Source organism: Brassica napus, chromosome A3, assembly GCF_020379485.1.
Source record: "Brassica napus cultivar Da-Ae chromosome A3, Da-Ae, whole genome shotgun sequence".
Classification (NCBI taxonomy): Eukaryota; Viridiplantae; Streptophyta; class Magnoliopsida; order Brassicales; family Brassicaceae; genus Brassica; species Brassica napus.
In genome coordinates this window covers 28,464,364-28,482,378 of record NC_063436.1, presented here as the reverse complement: position 1 = coordinate 28,482,378, position 18,015 = coordinate 28,464,364, and the positions used below count along the sequence as shown (strand labels likewise).

Genomic DNA, 18,015 nt, shown 5'->3' with positions numbered 1-18,015 from the left:
ATAAACTACTACATAGTAAAAATAAAAAATGTAATAAGATAACGATGAAGCTTGATTTTTTTTTGACTAAACATATGTATGGTGACAGTAATAATAATCAATTTTTATGAGCAAACATGAGAATATATATATCAAACATGTGTTTGATTGTCGTATAACCAAACACATAAATAATTAAATACCAATCACGACAACATTCTAAGTTTTGGTTTTTGTTAATTTAATAGCTTTAACATCATACTTGTCATCAAATTTTTTTCTTAAATACTATTAAATATGTATGTTTACTTTTGTTTGGATTTTTTTTAAAAAGGAAAAATTTATATTTTACAAATCTTGTTTTTATTTACAATTAATAAAAGAAAAACTATCAAAATTTTTTATATTTTTGTTTACGATTTTAGAAAAGGAAAAGTATTATCAAATAAACTTTTACAATTATCTTCTGTTTAGAATTTCAGAAAAATCTTATTGCTATCAAATAATTATTTCTAGTTACTATTAAATAATTTTAAGAGTATGATTTTTACAGCTCATATCAATACTATTTTTGCACTTCATTTTTGATTAAATAATTTTTAGTATCATGTTCTTCATCAAATTTTCTCTTAAAATATACTATCAAATAACTTCTTACAATTTTTTTTTGGTTAGGAATTAAAAAATATGATACAAATCTCTTTTGTTTAGGATTTTCTTTTCGAAGTTAAAGAACGAACAAATATTTTTTTTACAGTTTTAGGGTGTTAGAAAAGAAAATTAACATTACATAATATTTTATAATTATTTTTTTCTAGGAGTTAGAAAATAAAAATACGATCAAATAATTATTTCCAGCAAATATTAACTATTTTAAAAAGTTGCTATTTTCAAAATTCTTTTTCTCAATATTACTAATATTTTTAATTAAACATTTTCAGTATCATATTTATCATTAAATTTTAAAAGTAAAAATTACTTTTACAATTCTATTTGGTCAGAATTTAAAAGGAAACAATCTTATTTGGTTAAGATTAAAAGAGGAAAAAAATTTTTTGCAAAATTTTTTTATTTAGGATTTTAGGGAAAAAAGTTATTTTTATATAATGATAAATTTTTATTAATACATACACAATTTGTTTTACAAATGTCACAATCATATCGGGTAAAATATTTTAAGTTATTTTTGATTTATAACTTTTTAACACAAAATTATCTATTAAATAGAAAATTTAATTATTTTAAAGAAATAAGTTACTTTTAATTTTTTTTTAAAAAAGAAAAATTCCAACTATAAGTCATTTTGTTTAAGATTTTTATACAACTAATATATTTTCAATAAAAAATTATGTTTAGTCAATTATATATTGTGTCTTATACATACAAACATATATATATTCCTCATATTCACACATACTACTTATGTACGACAAAAAGATCATAATTAAAAAAATTGTGTTAGAATCATAAGAAGTAATAAGGATGATGAGTTGTTTACAGAAATTAAAAGAAAATACTCAGATATTATTTTTCTTGTAAATACTATTTTTTGTAAAAATAATATGAAGAAGCTTAAACCTAAATACAGATGTGAAAATAATATTTATTTTGGTTTATATTTTTGTAGCATACATTTATCTGTTAAAAAGGAAACTTAGTTATTTATATGAAAAATAATAAGAGTCCTTTAACATTTTTATTTTCTTAGGTTTAAAAAAAGGAATATCATTTATTTTATTTTTCGTTTTTCTATTTGATTTTTATTAAATAATTTCTTGTACATGTAGGATTTTATAATTCGTATTTTTTTTAAGATTTGTTTTAAAAAAAATTAATATTTTCTCTTATAATATCTTTCTTTCGTATCTTTAAAGATGAAAAATATAAAAATATTTTTAAAAGAAAGCATATACATTCAAAAAGCTTTTTACAATTATTCTTTGTTTCTAGAATTTTTGAAAATTAGATTTACTATCAAATATTTTTAAAAGACTATAAAAGAACCATAAAATATAATTGTAAAAGACTATGTAATAGTTATTTTTCTTTTCTAAACTCCTAAAAATAACAATAAACTATTTTTTGTAATAATTTTCCTTTTCTAGTCTCCAAAAAATGTTATAATAAATTTCTTTTTCTAAATCTTTTTAACTCCTAATAAAATAGAATTGTAACATATTTTTGACACATGTCACAATCTTAATAAATTAATTGACACATGTCGCGATCATGTTAATTAGCAACTTTGAAGAACCAAACTTTATATAATAAATTTCTCTTATAATATCTTTCTTTAGTATCTTTAAAGATTAAAAATATAAAAATATTTTTAAAAGAAAGCAAATACTTTCAAAAATCTTTTTACAATTATTCTTTGTTTCTAGAATTTTCGAAATTTAGATTTACTATCAAATATTTTTAAAAGACTATAAAAGAACCATAAAATATAATTGTAAAAGACTATGTAATAGTTACTTTCCTTTTCTAAACTCCTAAAAATAACAATAAACTATTTTTTGTAATAATTTTCCTTTTCTAGTCTCCAAAAAATATTATAATAAATTTCGTTTTCTAAATCTTTTTAACTCGTAATAAAAAAGAATAGTAACATATTTTTGACACATGTCACAATCTTAATAAATTAATTGACACATGTCGCGATCATGTTAATTAGCAACTTTGAAGAACCAAGCTTTATATAATAAGATTGTTATCACATCCTTTTGGACGCAACACTTCTGAATTTTTCATTGACAAAAAAAAAACCCTATAATATATATATATATATATATATCGTATTCCCTCTCCACAGCCTCTAGCCGATCATGATCTCCGACGAGGTTGAACCAACCAAAAAGAAGAAGAAGACGGTTCCTGATGAGCTACCGTCGATGTTTTCATCACTACCGGACGAAATCATAGAAAACATTCTTGCTCGTGTCTCGAGATGGAAGTACCCATCGCTCTCTCTTGTCTCAAAGAGATTCCACTCTCTCTTATCATCTATGGATATTTACAAGGCGCGATCTCAAATAGGATCCAATGAAACATGCCTCTATATCTGGTTAAAGTTGCCCGGTCACCCATGTGCGAGCTGGTTTAGTCTTCGGACGAGACCTAATAATCAAAACCGAACCAAACGTAGGAAAGGAAAGATTAGTTTTAAACGGGACTCAAGTGTAATGTCGGTTGTTCCTATACCTTCCTACTCTTCTACTGATTCTAATTTTCCCGAACTAAGTTACATCAAAACGGTTGGTCCGGAAATCTACATAATCGGTGGATCCTACAATAAGGAACCGTCTTCCTCAGTTCGAATCTTCGATTGTCGGAATCACACTTGGCGTGATGCCCCTAACATGACCGTGGCTAGAGAAAATGCGCAGACAGTTTTAGTCGACGAGAAAATATATGTGATGGGAGGTTGCGATATCGACAAGTACTATGCCAACTGGATTGAGATATTTGACGTAAGAACTCAGGCTTGGACAGCTTTGCCTGGTCCTGGCGCTGATGATGAGGACGAGTTACGTAATCACTTACGCAAAAATAATAGTAAATATTATATAGTTAATGTGTTCAAAGGGAAATTTTACTTAGCGGCAGATGAGAAGGAATACTCTTACGAGCCAAAAAATGGTACATGAAAACTTCTAAAAGAGAACTCAAGTTTCGTATCGGGCCCCGTACAGATTTGGGGTAAGATTGGCGGGGATATAATATGCGGTTGCACTGGTTCAGGGCACTTAATGTGGTCTGGCTTTGAGAATGAGGGTATAGAGTGGAGCGGGATCAAGGGTTTGGAGGAACTGCGCGAGCACCCTACAAGAGGTTTAGAAACTGGGAGTAAGTTTGGCCAACTTTTAGTTATGTGGGATCGGTATCCGCCCAGTGTTAGCAGTTCTAGTATCAAACGAAATAGTAAAATTCGGTATGCCGAGATTTCTTTAGAATCAAGACGCAATGGACGTGAGATGTGGGGAAAAGTTGAGTGTGTTGATGTGCTTACCTTTCCTGTCGAATCATATGAATGGTTTGACTGTGTTGCTGCGTCAGTTTGATGATGTCTGTTACAGATGGTATGAGTTTTTTTTTCTTTTGCTTTGAACATGCTGTTTTGTTCTTTGAGACAATCTTCATCCTTTTGTTTTTACTTACAAGTGAAATCATAAGCTAAGTTATATATGTATTGATTATTATTGGTTGTTTTTGTTTTCATTTTTGTTTACACGTTAGTGTATGGTAATTTCTTATTCAGATAACTACGACTGTAGTGAATTGAGATTATGCAGATTGGAGTAGATCGTAGTGTTTCATTAGTCAATGTCACGCTCTCGCACATTAGTGTATCAGTCTTCTGGGACTCAGCTCCCTTACCGGATTAACAGGAGAGATGGTAATGAGGGATGGATCCGGAGTTGCGCCCGCAACTTTCGCTATGTGTGCTAGGGCTAAGCACAAATGCTTGATACTAGGTTTGTACTCGCTACTTGACTCGGATTGGTATGAAAAAACAAGTACTTGCTCCAATCAAGTCGAGTAACAACTAAACGGATTTTATTACTCGCAAGTACAAGTCAAGTATCAAGTTCATTTTAATTTTTAGCTACTTGGTTTGTTACTTGGTTTATTACTTGTTATCCTTTACTTATTCAATTATTTGTTATATATTATTTGGTTTATTAAATACTTTAGTATGTATTTCATTAGTTAATTAAAATTTATGTATTTTATGAGTGGCTACAATTACTTGTTACTTGCCTATGTTCACTACTTGGTTGGTTGGTACTTGATCTTTAAAGTCGAATACTTGTTTTGACCAAGATGTGTATCAAGTAGTCTATTTAAACTACTTGCAGATACATACAAATACAAAATCATAAAATAAAATTAATTATTTGGTTTATTATCATTTTTTAGTTGAACACATATACATTTTCCTAAATTATAGTAAAACAACTCGTTTATATTTCAATTTTTATAAGTGAATCAAACATAAATGATTTATTTATATAAGAATTTTGGAATTTTTTTTTTTAATTTAATCTATTTACGAATGACTAAAAAACAGGAAAAAATGATAAAATAAAAACAAAGACATATTATTTATATATAATAAATTTATTTACTTTTAAATTTCAACTAATTATCAAATAATTTACCAATAATTATCAAATAATTTGTAAATAATTTACAAGTAACAAGTAATAAAACAAGGCAAATAACTACTAAGTCCATCAATTTTTCGCAAGTACTTGAAACTTTAAGTACTCGTTTTTAACAAACCAAGCACAAATCTAAAATTTTAATACTTGTACAAGCCAAGCCGAGTACTAAATTACCGAAAATACCAAGTACTCGGCTTGTGTCCACCCTTAAGATTGTGTGCGATGACTCAAAGCTATCAATCTATGGTTGTACCTTTTTTTTTGCTTAAGTCCTAGTCTGATTATAATTTGTAATGATGCCATGGATGTTCTCGAGAGTTGCTTAGGAAGTCAGACACTTAGGTCATAAGAAGAAGCAGACCCTTTTCTTTTCTTTTTGGAACTTTTTAGACCGTTTGCTTGTGTACTCTTTCTCAGTTCTGTAATAAAAGTTCTAGAATCCTTTTTAACTAGATTGCCTCTTGGAGAATGCAGAAAACGATAGTAATAAAATTTTCTCCTGTCTTACCTTGTACATAAGAAAGTACATCTCATTTTATTAAGGAACATAAAATGTATGTACAGAGGCAACAATAAATGATTCTGAGGTTTACAAAAGCGAAAAAAGAAAACCTGAGACTTATCTCTATATATCACTACACAACATTACTATCACTCTTTCGTTAGGCCCTCCATTGCATTCTATTCTCCGGAGCCTACCAACTTGCCTACCTCTTAATCTCCGCCCGTTAACATATAAAAAATAAGACTCTTGTTGCGTTTAACTACCGACCTATCTTAATCGCCGGAGCCAAATACACCACCCATCACTAATAAACAAAAAAAGTCTCACCACCATCCCTAGTAATCAACCTATAAGAAACAGAAAGAAAGAGCTCCTACATGATGATGGTGACTGGTGAGTGGTTATTCTTTCTAGGGACCAAAACTTGTTTTTCCTTTTACTTCTTTCTTTGTCGCTAATGGTATAACAGAGGAGAGGAAGCTGTACAGTAATAAAGACAGTGAGGGTGGGAGCTTATACCATCATCTTTAAGTCTGAAAGATCATCCATGGGTATTTGAAGTCCAAGGAGATCTATATCATTATCTTGTAAGGCATCATCATCGATGTTCAACCATGAGCTTAGATCTCCTGCTTGTGCATCGAAATCATCTGGACCACCTAAACCGTCTGGTATCTGCAGGCCAGATAGGTCAAGTGGCTCTGTCTCGTCCAGTGTCTCCAAGTTACTATACTCGCTGTTGTTGCTATTAGTTGGTTTGGACGATGATGTTCTGTTCTGCTCCAGGATACTGACAGAAGGAGAAGAAAACATGGGAGTTGCTTTCTGCTTAGGTTTTGTTTTCGATTTCCGTTCACCCTTGGCGTTATTTGACAGTGCAGGCCGACCAATCTTGTTAGTTCCTCCACTTCTCGCTGATGAAGCTCCATCCTTGTCCCTATCACTTCTCTTCCCTTTTGTACTGCTTGAAAGTGGTGTCCCACACACATCATCAAGTCGCAACTCTCTCTCCTTCGTTCTATGTAACCACATCGTTTCATCTTTCCCTTCCCGTAAAGTATTCTCAGAAGAATCGGTATAATTCTCTCTGTTCTGTGCCAATGATGAGCTTGGTTGTGATCCCATCGGTGCTGCCAGAGACAAAAACAAAGAGTTTGTGGGCTCAAAATCATAGTACACAGTTCGGTAAGGCAAAAAAAGAAAAAAGAAAAACATACTTGAAGCTGATAAAGTATCTTCCTTGTCCGTGGGATTATCTTCAATTTGAGTAAGCCCGGCAACGAGGATGTTCTTGAATGTAGACTCACTAAAGCAGCTTTTGCCTGTTTCTTCGAACTGTCGACATCTTCCAAGCGTCCGTTTCACGAAAGCAAACGCGGCCTGCTTTGATATCTTGTTAGCTGAACTCTTTCCACTAGCTGAGTGATGCCGCCGACTTGCCTGTAAACAAAATCCATATAAAATTATCACACAACATGAACTTGGAATAAACCATTTGGCCAAAAAATAACCTACCTTGCTCTTTTCATATGCCATTTCCATAAGTTTTTCATAACCGAGCCGATCAAACTCCCTATATTAGGGAAAAATAGTAGAAAAAGAAACAGTCAGATCATTAAAGGCGTGCATGAAAAAAAGAGAGAGACAAATTCATACTTCTCCTGAAGTTCTTTCATCTCTAGAGCAGGCGTTAGTAACCGATTCAACATCTCTTTCTTCTTGGAACCCTTAAGTTTTAAGATAGACAACGTCGCAAAGTTAGCTATCTTGAGAACACAGTAGTAGTAAAGGTAAATCAAAATCGAAAAATAATCATAATTTGCCAACACATTTTGTTAAAAAAGGAAGATAAGAACGCGTGATAAAACATACCACCTCGTAGATAGCCTCCTCTAACGTTTTGATCTCGTCAACTACTCCTTCATCCTCCACGTTTGAAATATTAGGCTGCAAGAAAACACATGTACAACACATCAATCAACTAAGGAACTATAGAAAATTGAGTCCAGATCCAGGGAAGTATACCATAGGTTCCAAGCAAATGCCAATAGATTGAGCTTCCAAATATATCTTCTCATCTATCCCCAAAGTTTCATACTGAATGTCTGCGAAGTCGATGGATGAGTGATCTGTAAATCTACCATTAACATTGTGGGGTGAGCTATCAACACCCTTGAGCGGGATAACAGATACATCATCTTCTAGATCATCAAGTTCCAGTTTATCACTTCTATAACCATTGAACTCCACATGATTCAAAGCACTGAATTCTGACTCAGCATCGGCTCCAAATCCATCAAATTGTAAATCTTCATTTACACAGGCTGAGTCCTCTGAAATCAGAGCTGATATCAATCTCTGATAAAGGGACGAAGCTTTAGAATCCACTCTACTGGTTGTAAGTCCCTCGGAAATTTTTTCACGACCATCGAAGTCTGAAGATGTCCCAACTGGTGTAGTACTCATGGAGGAAAAGTCACCCTGAAAGAGAAAACGGTTATGACATTTCAAAGGCCAAATATGCAATACATCATTAGATCAGGTAATACGCCGATTCAAGTGCTACGTATGTGCATAGAAACATATATAAATGATCTGTCACATCCTACAAAACTATGACGTCTCAAGTGTAAAACCTCCATTGTATGAAATGCAGGAAAACGAATTACCAGCTGTTTCACGAAATTAATACGTGCATCAGATATAAAGCAAAAATAGCGCTCCATTTGCTTCCAGAAAGAGCTAGGAAAATTCTGAGCTGCATCAAAGAACCAGACGGATTAATCTAGATAAAAAAATCTATTAGAAAAAAAATACATAAATGAGAAACCAAAGAATTACTTACCAAAGCTTATAGCCGAGTTAACAGCAGCTAGTAGCTCTTCATGCCCATCATCTGAGCAATAAAGAAAATAAAAGTATTTTATAAATAATAGAAAGAAGAAACACTAATCCTGCTAAAGAACAAATCTGATTAATTGAACTGACCAAGAAAATCTAGTGTTGTAGCGTTTGCCGATGTATTTCTCTGACGTTTGTAAGCCTTGCGGTCAGAGAGTTTCCTAGTGGGTGGACGACCTGCCCTGCTGCAGAGAGCGTATGTTAAAAAACTAGGAGATAAGACTCATGAAACCTAACTACAGGTACTAGAAACAGGGTCTACCTTTCATTCTTGTCAGAACTATTTCTTGCACTGCGAAGTTGTTTTGTTGTTCCATGTCTCATAACTCCCATTGGGTTTACAGACCTTGTTGAACCAAAGCCACGGCCTGTCCTTCCTTGTCTCCTCACTCCATCCCCAAGCTCTTCTCCAGAGACAAGCTTGTTTTTTCTCGATTGTAAACCAGTGATGGAGAGCTTACGGACATTCAGAGCAGCTTTCCCCTCATCAGATTGCTTTCCCTTGTCATTAGATTTGATCTCAGGGGGGCTAAATTCTTCACTTCCTGATAAAGCTGTTGTAGACAAGCTATTCTCACATTTTAATTTTATCCGAGGAGAAGCTGATGGCGAGCGTCTAGGAAATCCAAAACTTGTTTCACTACAACCAACATCTGACATGTTGTCTGATGAAGGAATGTCGTCATTGCTTGAAACAAATGGGACCAAGCTCGTTCTCCTTGCAACACGGGATATCTTTTGTGGTCTTTGACTGGCCCATTGAGTGACAGGTGGTGATGAAGAGCGATTTGATGTCATACGCTTGCGATTAGGAACCCCAGACAACAATGGAGGTTTGTTTGTACAGCCAGAAATATCCCAATCACTGGGAGAAGGAGTGTTATGGACAACCGGAGAAAGTTTCGGTGGGAGCCCTGATCCTGATCTCGGACCACGAACTGTAACATTTATTTTTGGGCTTGGAGAATTGGATTCATCGTGAATATTTGACCTGAAAAGAACCCGGCAGAGAGTAACAAGAACATCAGAAATAATACAGGAAAGAAAAATTGATGAATGTGATCTAGCGAAACATTGGCAGGTGTAGTTAGATTGTAAGCTTGTTAAAACATACTTGTTGATAGCCCTGAGATTCACCCTTTCCTTATCTGAAGCAATAGCTCGTTCTCTCTTCTCATTGTACAACGAATTGTGATCTGAATCCCTGGAGGGCAAGGAACCCCCTGCCAAGCCTGTCTGCCGAGAGAGGCTATCAGATCTTCCATATGGAACTGCCCCGTTTACTGCCCCATGCCTACACGAGTAATTCACACAGAAACATTAATCAACTGAATGACCAATAAAAGAGTCACAATAACCTTCACTGACAAACGACTGATGAGCTAAAGAAGAGATTGTGCTCAATCAGACAGGCGCTAAACAAAAGATATTCCGTATAATTTTCGCCACCAACCTAAATTCCATAACCAATCAAATGGATTAAAGCAATTGTCGAACCAAGGTTATTGCGTAGGTTTATAAAGGCACTGTTGTTCTCATCTTAACTTTGTTCTTTTCCACTTGTGTCATTCAATGAATTCTTAAGAAAACAAAAGAAGCTTACAGAGGAAATTTGGGAAAGAATCAAAATTAATATTGAGCCAAAAGTTATGATCTAATAGGAAGCCATACCTTGACATGTTCGAGTCACCATTTAATCTCAACCTGGAATCACCAGCTGATTTTGGTATGCCCTGCTTCAAGTCCCGGTAACCATCAACAGCTTTATTTGAAGCCAAACTAGAAGAAGCATCTGTTTTTATGCCAGATCGTTTTTTCTTCATTTTCGACTTTTCCCAACCATCAATACCAATTGAAGATCGATCATCACCCTGAACTGCATTATGATTTGCCAGCCTCACTGTGTCTTTATCTACAGCAGCTCGAACAATAGCATTACTTCGAACATCCATCTGAATCACATAATAGCAAAATTAAAATAATTTTGAATTTGTACTTACCAATTAGTTAAAGTAAATATGAACTAATAATAACTGCCAGAGGGTTTTCTTATTCAGAATCCAAAACTAAAATCAACATCCTGCGGTATGAAAATACTTTATACGGTCAGAACACAATAAGCAAAGAAGAAAAGAAAAAGCAACTGAGAAACTCTAACAGGACTAATCTCTGTATATTTCTGGCTTGAATATGTCATTTCATATACATTGAATACTGGAAGCACAATTACCTTAAACGATGAAGTTTCTATACAATTATTTGCTACTTACAATAATTCTAGCTTAATTCTATCATAACAGTCCGAATTCTATATTCCCAAATGAAGACTACATCATGACACAAAAGGTCTGTTCAATACACATGTGAGCCACTATATTTGGTGAAACAGCTCCACAAGGATAATACACCAAAGCATATCTTGTCAAACAAAAATCAGGAATTACCATGGAAGTACGTGTCCGCTTATTTATTGCACCACTTTTAGGTCGTTGGTCCACATTTTGCTCGTCAAACTCAAAACAGCCAGGCAGAGTCTGACCTTGAACTCCCATTTTACCTAAACCAGGCCCTAAAGCCAAGCGGTCACTGGAAAACCCTTCTGGTCGAGACCTTTTCTTTGTAGGTACGGTAGGAAAAAACTTGTTAAATACAGAGGACGCTTCGTTGAAAATTTTAACACGTTCCCTGCAACAGCAGAAACCCCCAGTTAGGTAAACAGAACTCCGAACAGGATTTATCAGCTTATCATGATAAACTACCTGGCCTTCACATTGTTTTCGCGTAGACCAGCCTTCAGTCTTTTAATCTCTTCTGGTATAGGAGATGTAGTGCTTGGAGGAGATTCATCTCCTTGAATCCCAAGCGCAATATTCACATGGCGCTTAAAGTCACCGTGACGAATAGACTTGTGATCCGCGGCAACCACCTTAGGATTAAAACGCAAACACTGAAAGAAATTCGTAACGTCGGTTTGTGCTAATGGTGAAGTGCTCCTCGAAGATGAAACAGGATGTTCAATCGTCTCGCGAAAGGTACTAGATCTTTCCATCTGTGCAGCAGCTAAGTTGGACCTGTATAAAGTAGTCTGGCCCACCAGAAGAATAATCAAACTTCCCAGGTGCTGACATTCCCTTCAAGTCCACTGTTTTATTTATAAACACTGTACACGCAGTGGCACATGACAAGCGTGGGGAGTTGCAGCACATATATGCTAAAATTCTCAGCTGTCAGAATTATTTAGACGGTGCACCTGAATCATCAACCACATTTAATCATCACAGCTTATCTGCATTGCCGACTAATCATGAAACTAAAATGCCTCAACTTCAAACATATGGTTTCAACTAATTTTCAAACTTCATTGCCACAACAAACTAGAAATAACCAAAGTAATCAAAGCAAACTCAATCACAACAACTGAATAAAAAAAATCATATGAACTTGATAAGACGAAGTCAATCATCTTCAATAAGTATAGAAACCAACAGAAACTTAACACTAGAACCCGGATCACACTTCAGGAGATAGAAGATGAGATAACCAAAACCTCGTTACCTTCGGAATCCAAAATTACAGAGTTCCAAATACTCTCCCCCAAAAACAGGGACCTATGAGAGATTGAATCGATCAAATGAGTACGTGAAGAGCTCGAAAATTGAAATTGAAATCAAAATCAAACGACGTCCCTGTAGCAGCAGCCATGAGAGGACGGGATCGAGACGAACCGCGCCTTCGTTGGTTTGCTGTTTTTGATCGGGAGATTGGTTATCTCGAAATTACGATATTACCCATTGAATAAACTTAGACGATGAACGGTCCCCGATGGTGATAGTAGGGGTAGTCTGGTAAATATGTAGGACTCAAGCCGGCTTGAAAGTAGCCAAATGGCTTTTTTAAGGAAGAAAGCTGCGACGCTTTTGACGAATGACGATTTTAACTGTTTATATATAATATAGTCCGACGAATGACGATTTTAACTGTTTTATATTCGACGCTTTTTACAAGCTTTAACGCTGGACAGATAACATCAAAATTGAAAAGATTTAAAGGTAGAAACTATTTATAGATTTTAAAAATTTATTTGAATAGTCACAACCTTTCAATTTGAATAGTCACATTCTTTCAATTAAAAGTAGTTATTTTGAAAAGATACTTATAAGAACAGTCACAACTTTTCACGTTTTAAAAGATATTTATATGAATAGTCACAACTTTTAGACAATTTTTAGAAAATATACAACCTTTCAACATATAATTTTTAGAAAATACACAACGTTTTACACATATTTTACAAAAGACACAACCTTTCAACATAAGTGGATTCACTCACAACCTTTGAAATTAATTGGGATTGCTATTATTAGTAGATGTTTCTGGTAGTTATCCACATTCATTTAAGTCTAAGATCTTAAATAGAAAACATTTCATCCTTTGATATCTTCTTAATTGCATTCAGATTTGTACATACCAATTAGATAGCTAAGACCCATAATTAAAATCTTTAAGATTAATATTGATGAATCATGAGTCATGACTATTCAGTATTGATTGACTAATAATTTCGACCAAAAGAAAATCAGTATTGACTAATGTTGTTTCCTGAATTACATGGAGAAGAGAGAAACATGGCTCTCCAATATGTCGCACATGCGGATGAAACTGAACGTCGTGCACGAATCCTCCGAGTTCAACAATCTATTGAAGAGGAGAGAGATAATCCACCTGCCGTGTTGACCAAGATTTCTCATGAAGTTGACAAAGAGAAAGAACATGTGTTCAACTATGAGGATCCTCCCTCTAATGATCATCCTCTGATGAGGAAATCATCCTTCCCCACGAGATCATCCCCCGCAGGCGATAGCAACCGTGTGCTACTAGTAGGTACGTCATCAGGTGAAAGCAATAACATTCCTTCCTCTCCGAAAGGATCGACGGTGTTTGAGGCTAAGGTCTTTAAGGCCACTTCTACCGGGTCCTTATGGAACAAGAAGAAGAAGCCTAGACAACGACCTCCTGCATGGGTTCGACATGTCAGACCAGCTAGGAACACAGTTTACGGGGGTGTGAACAACTCACATAACTCAAACAGTGATGTTGGTCCATGGAAGAGGAAAGCAGAGGAAACAGAGAATTCTACCGGTAACAAATCCACAAAAACTAAACAAGATACGGTGGCCTCCGACTTGAGGCTGCTGTCTCCCCAATGAGTATACTGAGTTGGAACTGTCGCGGGGCGGGAAACACCGAGACAGTTCGTCGTTTGTCGGAAATGCGTAAAAAGTACTTTCCGGATTTCTTGTTTCTCTCTGAGACTAAGCAAAAAGATCCTTACATGCTTGGTCTACAAAAAGATTTGGGTTACAATAAAATGTTTACAGTTGCTCCAGTTGGTTTGAGTGGTGGTTTGGCAGTGTTTTGGAAGGATTGTTACAAGGTTGAGGTCCTGTTTTCAGATAAAAGGATCATTGACCTAAAAGTTGATTTTGGTTCAGTTATTTTTTTCTTAACGTGTGTCTATGGTGATCCGGTTCGAGAATATAGACATCACGTTTGGAAAAAGCTTGAAAGTATTGGTGCTGGTAGGGATGATGCATGGATTCTGCTCGGTGATTTCAATGAGCTCCTAGATAACTCTGAGAAGCTTGGGGGATCTGTTAGAGAAGAATCAATGTTTTGGGACTTCAGGAACCTGGTCGAAAACTGTAAGATCAGGGAAGTGAGGTCAGTTGGTAATGCTCTGTCTTGGGCAGGATGGAGGAATAATGTTTGGGTTCAATATCGTCTTGATAGGAGCTTTGGAAATGATAGCTGGTTCAGATTGTTCCCACGCTCCAACTTGGAGTATCTAGAGATGTGGCCGTCTGATCACAGACCAATTGTCTTATCGTTCTCGTTGGAGCCTGAAGGTAGAGGACAAGGAAGGTTCTATTTTGATAAAAGGATGGTTGGCAAAGCTGGGATTGATGAGGCTATTGCTAGGGGCTGGGAAGGAGACCCAGCTCAAGCACACTCATCAGTCATGGATAGGCTTTCAAGATGTCGACGAGAGCTCTCACGCTGGAAGAAGCGAGTTCACTTCAACTCACAGTCGAAGATCCAGAAGCTTCACAAAGATCTGGAGAAGGAGATTGCAAAGTTGAGGCCTAGTGTCAGATCCATGAGACGATTAAAACTGGAATTGGCGGAGGCACATAAAGAGGAAGAAAGATTTTGGAGACAAAGGAGTAGAGAACAATGGCTTAGAGAAGGTGATCAGAATACATCTTACTTTCACAATGTTGTTAAAGGCAAGAAAATCATGAATAACATTCTTATGCTTAAAGATGAGATGGGAATAGAACACTTCTCAGAAGGTGCAAAAGGTCATCTCGCAGTTGCATACTTCAGAGAGTTGTTCATGAGCTCTAACCCAGTAGACTTAGAATCGTTATTCGAAGGCTTTCAAAGACGTGTTACTCCGGAGATGAATGAGACCTTGGTCAAAGATATAACAGATGATGAGATTAAAGCAGCAGCCTTCTCCATCAAAGGTAGTAGCGCTCCTGGAGAAGATGGCATAACTGGGGTCTTCTATAAAAACTACTGGCATATAGTGGGACCTCAAATCATTGAAGAGGTCCGCACTTTCTTTCAGACATCTGTTCTCCCAGCTGGTTGGAACCACACGCAACTTTGTCTCCTCCCTAAGATTACTAAACCGGAATCCATGAAAGATATGAGACCAATAAGTCTCTGCTCTGTCCAATACAAAATCGTCTCCAAACTTCTCTCCTCACGTTTGAAGCCGATCATGGATGACATTATTTCAGATACACAAGGCGCTTTTGTGGCTGGTCGTCTGATCTCAGACAATATAGTGGTGGCGCATGAGATGGTCCATGGCTTGCGTACCAAGAAGTCGATCAGTGAGCAATTCATGGCTATTAAAACATACATGTCTAAGGCGTATGATCGTGTGGAATGGAACTTTTTAGAAACATTGATGGAGAAAATGGGTTTCAACCGTAAATGGGTCTGTTGGGTGATGGCATGTGTAAGTACAGTGTCTTATACAGTCCTCTTAAACGGAAGAACTCATGGTTTCTTCAGACCAGAGAGGGGGATAAGACAGGGCGACCCCATGTCTCCTTTCATCTTCATTATGGCTGCAGAAGCACTGGTCAATGTGTTAAATAAAGCAGAAGAGAAGGGAAGTCTTCATGGCATCAAACTTGACAAACATGGACCGGCAGTTCACCATTTATTGTTCGCTGATGATAGCCTATTGATGTGTAAAGCGGATATGTTGGAGAGTATGGAAATTCTGCGTTGTTTGAAACTCTATGGTGATGCTTCTGGTCAACAGATTAATCCTGCTAAGTCCTCAATCATCTTTGGGGACAGAGTGGATGAGGGAATGAAAGCAGACATAAAACAAATCCTTAGAATCGACAAGGAGGGAGGAGAAGGGACTTATCTCGGCTTACCTGAAGTTTTTAAAGGCTCGAAGAAACTTATCCTGAACTATATTCGAGAGAAACTTCAGCACAGACTTCACGGGTGGTTTGCTCGTACTCTGTCTCAGGGCGGGAAGGAAGTTCTTTTGAAATCCATTGGACTAGCCTTACCGGTTTATGCAATGTCTGTGTTCCAACTACCTAAGGATCTGTGTGCTAAACTCACTTCTGCGATGAGAGAATTCTGGTGGAGCAATGGAGGCTCTCGCAGAAAAATGGTGTGGGTTGCTTGGGATACACTCTGTAAGAGCAAAGAAGATGGGGGTCTAGGCTTTCATGACATTGGGCGTTTTAATCAAGCTCTTCTTGGCAAACAAGCATGGAGAGTGTTTGCGCAACCCAACTCACTAATGGCTCGGGTCCTAAAAAGTCGCTACTTCAAAAACTCTTCCTTCTTGGAAGCGAGTATTGGATCTCGACCCTCATACATCTGGCGTAGTATACTTCATGGTAGAGAAGCCTTAAAATCTGGACTGCTGCGTACTATCGGGAGTGGTGATCAGACTAATGTATGAACATCTAACTGGCTGTTAGATAAGGAAGCTCGACCTCCGATGTACAAACAAGATAGTGTAGTGGACCTTACACTTACGGTCAGAGATCTTTGGCTTCCAAACTCACAAGTATGGAATGCACAAAAGCTATTTGAGACGTTTACTGAGGAAGATACATTACTTATCTTAAAGATCAGGCCTTCTCCGATTGGTCAAGACTCTGACGTTTGGGGATTCACAAAAAATGGTTCATATACTACACAAAGTGCTTACATAATGCTCTCTGGTCTCCATGAGGCCAATGCTCCAGCTAATCGTTCTCTTCCCCCTGTGGAAAAACAGTTATGGAAAAGTCTCTGGAAACTAAAAACTTCTCCTAAGATCAGACACTTCCTATGGAGAGCCCTGTCCGGAGCACTGGCAGTAGCAGAAAGACTTCAATCAAGAGGTTTGTGCAATAATACAACCTGCCTTGCGTGTGGTCAAGCGTCAGAGACAATTAGCCATGTCCTTTTTAATTGCCCTACTGCGGTAGAAGTATGGAGATTGGCAGGAATACAACCCCCCTCAGCTGGATTCTCTCACTCCTCTGTGTTTCTCAACCTACATTATCTGGTAGCAGGATCAAAGAAACAACAAGGAGATCAAAATCGTTTCGAAGCCTTCCCATGGGTCCTCTGGCACTTGTGGAAAGCAAGAAATGCTTTAGTCTTTGAGAAAACCCGTCTCACTCCGAACTCGATTACCACGAAAGCTTTGGAAGAGTCTGTGATTTGGTTCCTAGCTCAACAGCAGGTCCCAGAACCTACCACGGTTGAAGTTTCTACCAATTCGCTAATAGGTACATGGGAAAAACCTCCAAGTGATATGGTCAAATGCAATGTAGGAATGGCTTGGAGCGATACGTGTCTCATGAGTGGTTCAAGCTGGATAGTAAGGGACTATCAAGGACAGGCTATACAGCATAGCCGACAGGCTATTACGGGTTCCTCCTCGAAAAGGGAATCAGATATCAGATCCCTACTTTGGGCTGTTCAAGCCATGGGTGACTTGCGCCACAAGAAAGTCCTTTTTGAAGCTTCCTCTTTAGAAGTGCGCGAAGCTTTGTTAAACCCTCTCCGATTTCCTGAACTTTCACCCTTGATACTGAAGATATTGGAGCTCCTTAATCGCTTTGAGAAATGGGCAATCTTTCATGTCTCAGCTCACATGAACAGAATAGCTAAGAACATAGCAGAGAGCGTAATCCTTGGGACACGTTTACAGTCATACGTTGCTGCAGGAGGTCCTTGTTGGCTTCATGAGATGCTGGAAGAGGATGCAAATAGCACCTAATACTGCTGCTGGAAGGGGTATTGGCTCTCTCGTTAGCCACTATTAACCTCTTTTCTGATATCGTGGATTACAAACTTTAAGTACCTACTGGTACTCTTTTATTTTGCTTTTTGTTTTCTCTTCTTTTTAGTTTTGGA

General features: G+C 36.6%; 2 pseudogenes; one reads left to right on the top strand and one right to left on the bottom strand.

Moving 5' to 3' along the window:
* The first annotated feature begins 2,132 nt into the window (after positions 1-2,132).
* Positions 2,133-5,309, top strand: LOC106444715 (annotated as a pseudogene).
* A 354-nt stretch (positions 5,310-5,663) lies between these two features.
* LOC106441010 lies at positions 5,664-11,803 on the bottom strand (annotated as a pseudogene).
* Between the last annotated feature and the right edge of the window lie 6,212 nt (positions 11,804-18,015).